We start from the raw sequence: 14,387 nt of genomic DNA on the forward strand, positions 1-14,387 counted from the left end.
TACTGAATGCAAACACTACTGTCTCTTAGTATTACCTCCAAAGTGGAAAGAACTTAAAATATCTTGCCACTTAAAAAAAACGATGCATGGGTGTGCAGAGGCATGAAGGTCTCTTCTGTGACCAAGGCTGAAAAGATGTTTATAGCTCTATATATGTGGTGCTCCATTCATCTACAAGCAACGAGACAAATACATTTATGTGCTGTTCTGTATCAAGAGTGCACAGTCACCTCTGGTGGAGCTGTGGAATGTGGTTCAAAAACAGCAGCTTTGATAAATAACAAAAAATACTGATTTATAGAAATAATAATATGAATAGTTCCTATGGAGAAGAAAGCCTTAAGTGTGGCAACCTAACCAATTAAAGACTTCTGCTTCAAAGTGGGACAATGTATGCTGTGGTTTATGTACTCAAAAGAAGACTGGAGGAGACCACTTAGATCATCACATCCCACTCAGTCCCATCACAGGCACTACACAGCATGTTTGTCAAGCCTTATATTTAGATTCTTTTCCTCCTTTGCTACTGGAAGCCTGTTCCAGGTCCTCACCCTGCTGATAGCTAGAAATCCAAATAAAAAGCTTACTCTTAGCCAGTTTATACCCACTTGGTTTTGCGTCAGTGCTGCCTGTTGGCTAAAATCCAGTAAGCATTCAGCGGTCAGGAGGGCTGCACAGAGAGCAATCTTGGATTAATAGATCAGAGGGCTCCAGGAACCTTTTGAGGTATACAGGGACGGTAGGAATTGCAGAGCGTCGATATATCTATAACGGTAATTGATTTTCAGAGGCAAGTCCTAATGCTGCACATCCTTTTGCTTAAGGTTTTGCTGATTTTAGTGGGGATTCTGTTTCTAGGTGGTCTGCGATAGCTAGATTTGTATTTTGACAATGATTATTTGGTTGGTAAGGAGGGTGTTTTGGTGTGCACAGAATCTATATTGCAAAGGGAAAAAACAGCTGAGGAAGGACGAATCTCTAAATTCCCATTTTGGTTACTTAATAGAATGATCTTTAACAGCATGGGCAGTGACATTTAAAAGAAATAAACATTTTATTTTCTTTTTCCAAATTGCTGCCCTTTATAAAGGTGGCTCACTTGTTGCTTCACTGTCTTAAAAGATAGAAGTTGTTAGTCATTGGCAGGAAATCTTGCTTATCTGTATGTCTTGATTGGTGGGTCAACTGCAAATACTATTTTTGTCCAGTTAGAACCAGAGGAGAAAGGGTGGATCATTCTTGTCAAAGGCGTTTCAGTTTTCAAAAGATGCTCAAGCCTTCCAAACGTAACATGGCGTTTTGTTTCAGGCAGGTACAAATATGATATCGATATCAGCATCCTGGAACTTCATGCTTTATTCCTTGACTTTCTAAATTTCACTTGTCAAGACAACTAGTGTTTTATTAATTAGTAATGAGGCCTAGAATTAAACAGTGCAGTAGGAAAAATAATGGGAAAGAAAACAGGTTGACCGTTCAGTGGATTTGTAATACTGGAATGTTTTTTAGTTTTTTCTAACAATATGAAATTGCTACAGCCACAAAAGCACTATAATTTACTGTGTTCTTCTGTTAGTTAGTTGCATCTTTCCTCATCAAGTAGAATCTAAAAACCTGTTACTTCAAGAAAACCAATGAAAATTGTCATGTAAGAGTGGATCTAATAATTATTTTTATTACAGTAAAGCTTCACAACCATGCTGTGGAGAGCATTACATACACGAGCATCCAGAAAAGTCATGTCCCTAGGAACTTACACCTGACATGCTACCCCTGCTTTCATGACTGATGACTTTTTGACAATGTTTGGTAACTAGCTGAGTGCTTCAATGACTACTTAAAACCATGGGGTAAAGTCCATTTAAATTAACACAAGGTCAAGCATTATTTATGTAAAAGAATGAAACACAGAGTGCTCTCATGCACTTTAAAAGATAAGTAGCATGATAAGAGCTTGACAATGAATTCTGGGTTTATAGTAGAGATGGAATAACCTTGTCATATGTTTGTAATCTTGAGTCTAATTTGCTGGAGACAAAAGGAAAAGCTATGTGGATTGATTAATTAATTAATTTGTGGATTAATCAGGCAACTGTATAGAGTAACCTGTTTAATTCCTGAACTCAGAAGCACCTGATAACACTCTTCTTTCCCTGTTGGAGAAGGGGAAAAGGCATCTTTCACCAAGAAAATCTTATGGTTCCTCTGGTGGTACATAAAAAGCAACCAACATGTACTTGTACTTGAGGTTGCAGTGGTTGTGATCTTTTCAGAGAAGTTCTAGAGAAGAAATTACTCATTTTGTCATGATGAGCTTGTTTCTGACTGCTGAGTTTCTGCTGAAGTTCCTTAAATGCTCTTGAGTCCTCTCCAGTAAAAATGTTGCTGCAGGGTGCAGTGCAAACAAAAATCTCCAGTGAATGATGATGGTCCAAAAAACATCACTACAAGAATGATGTAGATAAGCATGTGAAGGCAGAGAAGGGTGAGGACTTGGTGGCAAAAGGAAATGCTATAGTGAAGCTGAGCAGAGTTTGGAGAATCCCTGGCTAACTTAAGAAAGTGAATCCTTAAACCAAACTACATGGTGGCACCTCTTGGTAAAACAAAGCAAACAGGTCCTTTGGGGAAAGGAGAGCAACCTTAGGGAAATATTTGGACTGCCACTCACTAATTCAAACCATTGGACTTGCTTAATGAGCATGGTGATGTAGTTGAGGCATAAAAGACAGGGGTTATTCTCATTTGCAGGCAGCATGGAAGTTAGTAATGCTAAAGCTGCCAAAAGGGAAGTAGTTTGCCATTTCCTTACATGTAAGTTCTATCACTGTTTTTCCACTTGTGTTTGTTCATTTTTTTCTTAATAAACCAATCCTGCTCTGTACAGTCTGAGTGCTTCCACATTGAGATGTTCTGCTGAAGGATGGGGATCCAAGCACTTGGAGCAATTTATCAAGGCAACCTGGAATACCTACAGTCAGCTAGCACTAGTAACAAGTCTCCTGAGGAGAGTGTCCTCAGAATCACAAGTACTGGATGCTTCCTAAACTACTTACTGAACTAGTTTGATTTTTTTAGCAGGAAACCTATTGTTTAATTTGCAGAATTGAGTCATAGAAACTATTTCCTGTCTGAATGAAAACAGTGTCCCCGATCATCCCAAATATTACATAATTTTTCTATTAAAAAGTTTTTACTGAGAATCAAGTTCTGAGATTTGCTTTTTTTTTCTTTGAAATGTATTTAAAATTGTTAGCACTGAGTCTCTCATTAAGTATTTTTGTCCATATAAAAAGTCCTCAAAAGCTCTGATAGTCATAACCAAATGGGACTCTGAATTGCATTTCCATCTTACAAAAGACAGTTGGAAAGATAACTGTGTGGGAAGTGATACACTGCAGGGAACAGTCATGCCCTGGCAGTGAGGATGGACCAGATGACCTAATTTCTCTTTTCCATTAGAGCTGTCTCTGATTCCCCAGCTAGTCATGCGAGCACATGACTGACAATAAGGATAAAAGAATATGGAAAACATATCTCCCAGTGTAACAAATAAATCCTGCTATTCTTGATTCCATCACCTTGCAAGCGCTGCTTAACTGAATGCTGTATAGTCTTATATCATTATGTTGGTCTTTTACATGAAACCTTTAAAACTGACTTGCCATCTGCTCTGCCTGGAATTCAGAACTGCTTTCTCAGCTGCATGAGACATTTGCTTGATGCAGCTGATGGGTGAATACAAGCAAGATTTGAGAAGAACAGCTCAAAGAAGCAGTTGCAGGGGCAATATACTCTATGCCCTGTTTTAATAATATCCCATACAACTCATCTATGAGACAAGACACTTTTGGAAGTGCAGCACTGTGCTGACTAATTCTACATTATCATACCTTGTACACAAATGGCATGGGCTTGCTGTGCCAACTCATACCAAGGTGAGAAATCACTGTCTGCCTAGTTGGTTAGACTGGTGTAGAAGTGGCTTTTTGCTGCTGTTTGCAAATCAGCCATGGCCTGGCTGTCATGATCCAAAGGATTTTTTTTTTTTTTTTTGGCAAGTATAATCTTCCCCGACCGTTTGCCAAATTTTCCTTTCCCATCACTTGGTGCTTCTTGCTGACTGCCTGCTCTCCCTCAGCCAGGTAGCCTGTGGTCTTGCAGTGTCAGATCTTATCTGGGATATTAAGAATTTTGGAATCAGCATTTAGATTATTATAATTGGAAAAGTCTTTGAAATACATGTTATTAACATAACCTCATGCTGCAGAGTTTGTACATGAAATTTTATTCCCAGTTCATGCATACCATCTGTATCATTCTCCATTAACATTATTCATGTCATACCTACAAAATCAAATACCAAAGGCCAACGAATCCTGAATGTAGCATTAAGATGACAATAGATTACAAGAATGCACTTAGAAGGACTTGCATCTAGATGAAGAGAGGTCAGGATCTACAAGATAAAGAACTTTAAAAGCAGAATACACTGACCAATGAAATACCATTGCTGTTTTGATGGAAACTGTACAAAACCACCCTATTGTCTGAAAGTGGATGTTTACCCTTGAGATTCGTCACAACTCTGATCTGCAAATACTGGATGGATGCTTATCTAGCCAACTGAGACCCAGGAGGAATTTGTGTCTCAGATCCATTTTAGAAGAACCGTTGGAAGTTTTACTTCCTTCTCTGTATGAGAGAGTGGAGTAGAGTTGTTCTTGCTGGAATTTCATGTCAGATACTTTCTACTACTGCGGAAACTTAGGGTCTCTGCAGTGCCCAATCTCTGCTGACCTCTTCTTGTGGGCTTTTTTTTTTTTTCAGTTGCAGCTTTCAGTCTTTTTCTGTAGGTATTTTGTGTTACAGGGTGGTGAAAACTTGTTTTGTAGCCCAGATTTATGGACTAAATCTTTTGAGGAGTCTTCTGAAGTAAGTGTCTATTACATTCTTACTTGGATGTAAAAGGTTGGACCAGTCCTGTGTTCCTTTGGCACTGGTAATCATCTTTTTTCTCCTCATGTGGTCCAAAGGAAGAGCTCTCTCTGCCCTGCCACCTGTGGAGCCAGAGACAAGGACAAGATACAGGGATGTCAATTGTTTTCCATGCCCTGCATTCCTATTCCTAAAGTATTTTCCTGTGCAGAGTGATCCCAATTTCTAAAACAGAGAATGAGAAAAAAATCTTCAGGCTCTGAAGAAATATAAATAAATACATGTGGATTATAAAAATCTTATTGGTTAATAAGAAAAATACTCTGATAATGAAGAAAGTTTAACTTTAACATTTAGAAATGAGGAATGTCTGACTACTGAGGGCCCTTTGTGGAAGAAATGACCAGAAATTCAAAATCCTACATTTCACAGCATACTTCCTGTCTGTTGCTACTTGTTTTTTCCCTTGACTTGTAAAGTTTTTCCATGTTTTCCTTTTCCAAATGGAATAGAGAGATTATTGCTGTTCAGGGAAACTGCCTCAGAAAGCTACCTCACTGAGACAAAAGTAACTAGTAGATGTAATTTGATGTATTTTTTCTTTGTTTTTCTTCCTTGTCAGCTTTTGTATTCACTTGCACCCACCCACTCCCAAGACTCTTATTTGCTATTAGTAATTTGTTTACTTGTTTTCTTATTTTAAATATTCTTGGCTTAAAAACACTACACATTGCTTTTAAACAATGTTGTGGGATGAAATATATCAGTCTGAGCCTTATAAATTACAGCAACCCCAAAGCTATGCTGATTTGTACTTGCTGCCAGTGGTAGCTGAGGACTATTTCATTAAATGGGAGTTGCTGCAGTACAAAGCTCCAGTGGCAGCCTGTCCTCCTGGGCTATGCCGCCTGTGCTGACAACCAGTTCCTGCACTCAATACATGCTCTGGAGGATCCCTCTGAGCCCATAGTTATGTGGTCAGTTTAGTCCAACATAAATCCATACTGTCTCCGAAACCTTCTGCTGTTTCATCTGTGCTTGTCCCCAGTGCCTGCCTTAGGCTGGCATCAGGCAGCCTGAATGCAAAGCTGAATGTGAAGATGGACACCTTCCACTTATCACTCCCCCAACCACACGCTGACCCACATGCAGCCTGGTTCTGCAACAAGAGAAACGCATGGCGGGGCGAGACCAGGAGGACTACCCCTCCCCATGGCAATGCAAATTATGTTGGACTGATGTGGCTACGTAACAAAAACCCGAGTACAAGGACTTTTTAAACACCTTTATTTGTCAGACTCAAGGCAGGGTTTTTTGTCTGGTTTTCACTGGATTCTGGGTCTGGTCTTGTAATGTTTATTGTTGGCTTAAAGTAAGTGATACCAGATTCACACTCATTAGGGCTGCACGATGAAAGTCTCTTTAGGAGTAATACTTTCCAGTAGTGAAAGCTTCCAAGACTCAAAAGTAAATTGCACAAAAAGAAGAGTTGTATTTAAAAGACAAAAATTATGGTCTTCACCAAGGAAAGAACCTTGGTATCCTTAGCAGAACCATCAATCCAAATGACACCCCAGAAGTACATAGGCATGGTAAGCAAACATGTCTTACCACAATTTTCATGTATTCTGTATGATCCATATTTCTTCCTACCTTCACAGTTGGATTTAGGGATAAAAAACAATTTTAAGCATCAAAAGACAAACCTTCTTTTCAGTCTTCCCATGTTTTATTGTGTGGGAGGCTGTTTCTGTAGAGTTCCAGAATGAAATGTCCTGGTACTGATGCCTGTAATTAAGGAAATGGGAGAATATGGGATTAATACAGCAAACAAGAAGATCTGATAATTATCCACAGAAAATTAGTATACTAAAAAAAAATAACTGGTTAAAATGAAACAATTTAGGGCAAGACTCCTATTAATTTCACTTGGGAAGCCAAGAGTATTAGGAATCCCCACTTTAAAATTATAATCTAAAAGATGCACCACATTCATGGGAAGTAAAAGGGTGGGAAAATAATAAGTAGTATGCCAGCTAGTTTCAGTTGTGCTGGTGTGTCTATACTGAAATACATATTTTATTTATAAATAGTATATCATATTGTATATATTTTATATGTATTTTATGTATTTTTGTACATTTATTTAGTTATGAGATGTGACCATGTCTGCTTGCAGAAGACTGACTCATTTCATTTTGGAAGTTAGTTATAATCAGATGGTAACAACTTTTGGTTGCTAAGGACCTAGGCTGAACCCATGCCAGTAACTATACATCATAAGCTATGAGTTTGCAGTCCTCTGAGCCACTCATGCCTTTGCATAATTCAGATTTCTGGACTCAAATGGGGACAGAAAAATGTTGCTAAAGTTAAAATTTTGCACCAAATACATTACTTTGATTATGCCATCTTAGGTGAAGACTACTTAGAAACCACATTTGATACAGTAATTACTGGTCATGTTGTCTGGAAAAACAGACACAAAAGTATAAATCCTTAAAGACAGAGATAAACTATTTTCTGTATGTTCTTATAGACTTACATAAGAATAGCCAGTTAAATACCTATTCTTTAAGTCAATTTAACTTTTCAGATACCTCATTTGAACATTGTTGAAGTTATTATAGGAAATACTAGAGGCTTGCAATGTAAAAGTCTAATAAACTCATAAAATATAAAAAACTGCTCAGATTTACTTACTGTCTTTGTATTATTAGAAGACAAGTACTATACATTTAGACATCTTAAAAAAACACCTCATACTTAAACTGCTTCCCAACGTTGCACAAATTGCACATACATTTATAAAATACAGCCATTGGTTTATGTTTTTATACTTCACTGATTATAACTTTTTGTCGCTTAACATCACACCCACATTGCTGTTATCATTAGACAATGTCAGCCTCTAATGGGGCAAATACTTTAATAAAAGCAGCCTAGTTTCACTAATGCTTCAGAGTCATAAAATCATTAAGGCTGGAAGGGACCTCTGGAACTCACCTCGTTCAACTCTCCTCCCAGAGCAGGTCCGACTTCAAAGTTACAGGTTCCTCAGGGCCTTGTCTTGTCCCACTAAAGGCTAAATAGTCCTAATACTCTCCATAGCATTAAAAACATTAACGTAGCCAGTTGTTCTCACTAATCCACTAACAGATACATTATACTCATCCTATGTTAAAACTCAGCCACTATATCTACTTCATCCTACATAAACAGCAATTTAGCTGTTTTTCTCTCAAGAGAAGCTGTTCTTTTTATACTACCTTATATTTATTTTAGATCCCTTATTGCAAAAAGCCAGTAAGTACAAATACGTTTGTACAGTCAGTAGTGGTGGTTTTATTCTTGGTGAACTATCATTGCATTCTGAAGAGTGGGGCTTGGTGAATTACACTTTAGACTGCTATTACTCAGACACTAATAAAAGCCAATAACCTGTATTCTTAAGTGAAAAAGACCTGGATTTGTATCAGCTGTGGTAAATGAGAAAACATGTCCAACAGCAACACACTAAAATTCAACTGGTTTAATTTTGTTCTAATTACTTCAGTGTTTGTAAAAGGTCCTGAAAAGTGATGCTTTCTTTAATCTCATTATAATTGCATCAAAAAAAGTAGGAACACATCCTTGCTTACGCTGGCTCCAGCAATGTTTCTCATCAAAGGACTTAGAAGAAGTGGCTTTTGGATCAAAAGGATGGTTTAATTTGTAGGGGACAGTCTGCTGATCTTACTAACTCCTACTGGGAAATGACTCCTACAGCAAGTAGGAGTCATTACTTACTCTGTAAGTACAGGTGGAAGATGCCGGTATATACATGTGATCAATCTGTAATCCTGCTGAAGATACCCAACCAGGACGACCATTGTTCTAAGACTCTAGGGGCCTCATGATGTAGACACTGCTGACCAAGAAGTTGTATTGAGAAGAATTCCTATGTAAAAGGTAAGTGGTGGCCCATGGTATTCCATCACAAGTGTTACCGTCTCAATCAGCTGTCTTTGGGGAGTCTTCCAGACAATCCAGGAATTGGAACAAGTGCAGACCTTAATTCTGCATAACTATTTATACCTTTCACTCCTTTTTGTTACCCATATTTGTGAAGAACACAAATAAGTGAAAAAAGCAACCGGCCAATGAAATAAACCATGAATGTACCTGAGAGTTCAGTGTAGTTTAATTACAAATACATACAAGGACAAACCATATTCAGCACCATTTAACTGGTCAAACTGAAACAGTTTTTGTGAAGCTCAAAGGGAAAAGGAAAGGCAAAGGAGAAGGAGGTATTAAGGGAACAAGTACAAGAGCAAAAGCTCTGATGGCACTACAGAGTTTGATTTTTTTCTTTTCAACTTTTTCCTGGTCACCTTGTTGACCTCCTCATCTGTCATGGCCCTCTTTATGGCCTGTTTCAGAGTCCTTCTTTGCCCTGGTCCCATGTGGTCAGCTTTTCTCAGTGTCCCAGAGAAGCAGGAACAGTTACCCACTGCTGGTTTCTGACAGCAAAGTTTGGTCCAGCTGAAGCCAGGTATACAAGTAGCATAAGATCAGAATCAGGCCTTCTGTGTGTGTCTTAGAGATATGAACTGTATCCTTTGAACTGCGCTCTTGATGCTATTTGTCACACATTTCCTCAGCAACTTCAAAAGAGTTTGAGTCCTTTGATTACAGTGTTGTTTACCTCCTATCTTAACTAACAGGCATTTTCTCACAACAGATATTCACTCAAACACTCCCTCTATTATCTTTTGCCTCAAATGCAAAAATACTTTAATTTACAAACAGCCATATTAACATCCCTGGTTAAATATAAAGCAGTATTCTACTGAGATTAAAAACATTATAAGAGTGATAACTAAGTATGAGTTTCTGTCCTAGTTTTGCAGTAAACTCTGTGCCTGTGCTTTCTGTTTAGGGACCTTAGAAACTTCCTGCCTACCAGTTCTTCACCATTAACAGTATGTGGTCACATGTGAGAAACAGGAGCTCTAAGTATCAATCTCACTTTTCATAACGAAAATTGTCTCTTGTCTCTAAGATAATCACTTTAAAATGGGTCTAGCACTGTGCTTATTCTCAGGTTATTTCCCAGTTCTTTTAAATTGGTGCTTTAGGTCAGCAGGCATCTAATAACTATGAATACTTGGCACTTACATTGCATACTTAATGCATATCAATATCCATGCTCTACCATTGGAAAACTAATTCACACACAGAAAGGTGAAGAGACTTAACTGAAGGTCTCCCCACTTCTGTAGGGGTACCTTGAGTTACAGTTGAGGAAGTATTTTGGCCAGTGGTTTGCTTACTGTGCCCCACGAGCCACTGCTATAGGCTCTGCAGAACCATATGAAAACATGTTTTCAAGTAGAATTTTAATAACAGAATACAATAAGTTTGGAGAGCTGACTACACTCCAGTGGTCCAAACTGTTTGCAGACTACTGACCTAGTTTGACGTTTCTGATTACAGAATCACCAAAGTGCTCCCAGGTGCCTTATGATGGCACAGCTGTGTTACCAGTGCAATCCAAGTCACAGCTCAATGAATAAGCCAGCTCGGTGGCATATTTGCTGACCCAGAGGGCAGATCTCTCAAGGATTTTTACTACCACTGGTGGGAAGAGTATACTTCCAACCAAACCTCTCCAGGTAGGCCAGGAGAAGGATGAGAGCCTGCACAGGTGTAGCAAGGGAACATGCCTTCTAGCAGCACTCTCCTGAGGCAGAAGCGTCCCTTGGAAGTGCACTTCTCTTTGTCTTCCTGTTGTGTGTCCCATATCAGATCTAGCTGGTGAGCAAATACAGAGGAGTGTAATCAGGTAGGGCTGAGGAGTGGCAATTGTATGAGTCACATTTTCAGCATACGGAACTGAAAGGCCTGCTGTGGAGGTAGAAATGAGGCACCGTGAAAATGAGAGATTAAAGACATATAAATACGAAGACATATAAAAATAATGGTTGAAATCTCAGCTGATGGCCAGGTGACTCTTGAATTGTATGCAGGTCTTAAGCAGTTCAAGTGTGGCTCCTGCATCAAAGCTCCATCATGAGGATGATCAGTCTGGGTAATTTGAACCCCAGCTGTTAGATGAAGTGAGCCAGCTGGGGCTCCCAAGCCCAACATTGGTAGGCTGGCCACAAGTCAAAGACCCATGCAGGTCCATTTTGCAGCGGTGAACTGGTGTCCCTCATGCAGCCTGCTCACAGAGTTTTCCTTTTCTCTTTGGAAATAGATGGCCTGTGCAGATCCTGGTCAACTGAAGATTTTGGTATGGTGTTCATAGACCCAAGGCATTTGGTGAACTTCTTTTCTTTGCAAAAAAGTGACTTAAAAATAAATCCTCTTGGTCTTGCTCACATAGCCAGCAGGACTATTTTGTCTAAGAAAGAACTGTGACGAGTTGGATCCAGATTTCCTGCTCAGTGCAGTCACACCTATTCGGAGTGCAAAGTACTTGCTAGCCTAGAGCAGTAATACTTCATACTTACATTGCTCAGATACCAATGAGTTGACAGAGTGAAAAATAAATAAGGAGAATGAAACCTCTGAAGAGGTTGATAGCTTGATGACACCAAGGGCTGCACCAGCTCAGCAAAAAGCTGCCTGCACTCCTCCAGTTCTGAGGCAAATGGGTTCATTCAGCCAGTGGTGCAAGGTAGGGTCAAACTGCCCCGTCCTGCTGCTGCAAAGCCACCAGGTCATTACAGGAGGTGAGAATTTATTCCTCCCCTTGTCCTGGTCTTGTCCTTCCATTGAGGCTTTCAAGATGGCACCCAGAAGAGCATTAACACAGACACACAACTTCTCATTGCAAAGGAGGACAATCACTGCAACATCCAAATACAGCAGATTCTTTTCAAGAACACCTGATTCTGCAAGAGGTTCTGGGCTCCTGTTTTCACCATAGAACCCAAGGAACATTCATGGTCTTATTTGCTTGGCTGAGGCATTTGTCTCTTTTCAAGGAACTCTCAGCAGTGCCACACTCGTAAGAGTGATCTACTACAGCTCTAACGAGGAATACCAAGCAAAATCTAATGCTACGTTCCATGTATTCCATGAATTGTTCTCTATCTGAGGTCTTGCCAAAAAATGAGATGGCATTAATCCAATCCAGCACACACTCTTTCTAGCCCACTCTTTTTCTGTTTCTTTGTAATGCAGATTATACAGCATTCAATACCTTAATTTTTCATAGCATGTTTAAGTCTCTATTTACACTTAAATCCCATATTGCCAACATCGCTTGTGAGAAAAAAAAAACCAAAACAGGAGTTCCACCTTGCAACTCTTACTCATGAGAATAAACCTCACTTATGAAGCCATTGAATACTGATTTCAGAGTCTGCCTGAAAGAATTTTATTTGCCTCTTATAAAGCTTCCCATACAGTCCTAAGCCTATACAGTGACTGTTCATATGTATATATATACCTATACACAAATATATGGCCAAAGCAGTCAGCATAAGGTAGATTCCAAGCAGATCTTTCCAAATCCAAATGTATGCGAATTTAATCAGTTAAAATTTCTGCTAATTTTTTTTTTTCCAGTTCAGTAGATGTTCAGTTGTCCAGCTGCCAGGTTTTGCTTGGGTTGCTGGAGTATACTGGCAACCAGTTCCCTCTGTGTCTCATACCTCAAAATAGTACAGCTGGAGACTAGCCTACATTTTATTACTTTTCAAAAGCTCCACGTTAGCTGTCTTTACATTAACAATACTTCTGGGAGATATATTAGCCTGATCAAAAATATTGCCCAGAAGTATATTTTCTCTTACCTAACACTTAGGTTCTGTTTTCTCCTATTATATTTCAAATCAGAGAAGCCTTTTCTTAGAAGAGAAGAGAGAAACAACAAAAATATCTGATGTCCTCTGAAAAGCAGGAGATTAGTGCCACAGATGTTAACTTTTACCAGTGTCTGGGACATCTGTTCTATGGTTAAGGGAAATCACCAGGATACATTTTAAATTACCAGGATGTATTTTAGAGCCAGAACATAACAAAACTTACCATTCTGAAATTAGGTCCAGTTCTTTTTTTGTTCCCCTTTTTTACTGTAGCCATGAGTGTTACCAAACAATTGTACCAGTGAAAAGAAAATCTAGTACCAAACAAACAAAACTAAAAATTGGATCCTTTGAACTTAAAAGTAAATATGTTGCTCTGCAACATTTATACATTATAAAGGTAACCCCAGTGTTGACATTAGATTAAAAATTACAAATAAGCTATCACAGTGATCAAACTGAATAGAATGTGTCCCTCTATCACACATTGCAAAGTCTTTTCAGGCCAAATTTTGTGAGGTGTCCACAGTGGAACCAGGGGCCACAGGACCTGTTCACATCAGCATTGATGCTAAAAGACTTGCCTAAATTGCCTGAAGTGATTTAGGATGAGATTTAAAACCCCATCCTGTTTCCATTTAAAGCAGTGTCAAAGTTCTGGTTCTCTGAACAGGGCTGGAATGCCTGTGAAAGTATGAACTACCTTGCCAGGTGCATCCAGAGATGTCTGTAAAGGTGAGAAAGACAGGTGTGAAACTACCCACCACATCATAAAGATGAGTGGTTTATATACATCATTCTGTCATGGAGCACTAGAAAACTCAGGAAAACTCCTGAATGGCTTTCTCATTGACATATTGACATTCTTTTCCCAAGTAACTAGTGATAAGACAAGAGGAAATAGCCTCAAGTTGCGCCAGGGGAGGTTTAGATTGGATATTAGGAAAAATTTCTTCACTGAGAGAGTGGTCAGGCATTGGAACAGGCTGCCCAGGGAGGTGGTGGAGTCACCATCTCTGGAAGTGTTCAAAAAATGTGTGGATGTGGCGCTTCAGGACATGGTTTAGGGGACATGGTGGCACTGGATTAATGGTTGGACTTGATGATCTTGAAGGTCCTTTCCAACCTAGTCATTCTGTGATTCTGTGTGATATGATGGATTTTTAATATGAATACCCAGTTCTAAGAGAGTAGAAAGCTTTAAATATGAAAGGTGTTTTCTTTTTCCCTTAAGATCCCTATTAGGACAAAAGTGCATGTCAGATGGCAGAAGCATCTTCGTGGTTTATGTATGTAATTCTACATAAGCACGTGCCACCTTTCCTAAGAACTGGAAAGGAACAGACAGAAGACTGGGAGCACCATCTCCTGGCAGGTATAAGAAATAGGGACCACTTTGTGTCAGGAAGCAGGGACAAGTAATTTCTTTGTCGATTTTAAAAAGACAGTAACAGGAAGTAACTTCACAAGAGTATAATCCCTCCCTGGGAAGATTAACTTTGATCTGCTTCAGGGAAGAAAAGTATTATGTGTTATTATAATTAAGGAGAACACATACTCACAATTATGAAGAACAAATTCAGGTTGCTTCTGCCTTTAAAAAGCTCTCTCATGATGGCCTCTCTGCTTTCATTTTGTAGTGCCTTT

The sequence above is a fragment of the Phaethon aethereus genome (assembly GCF_964289735.1).
Source record: "Phaethon aethereus genome assembly, chromosome: 3".
Lineage (NCBI taxonomy): Eukaryota > Metazoa > Chordata > Aves > Phaethontiformes > Phaethontidae > Phaethon > Phaethon aethereus.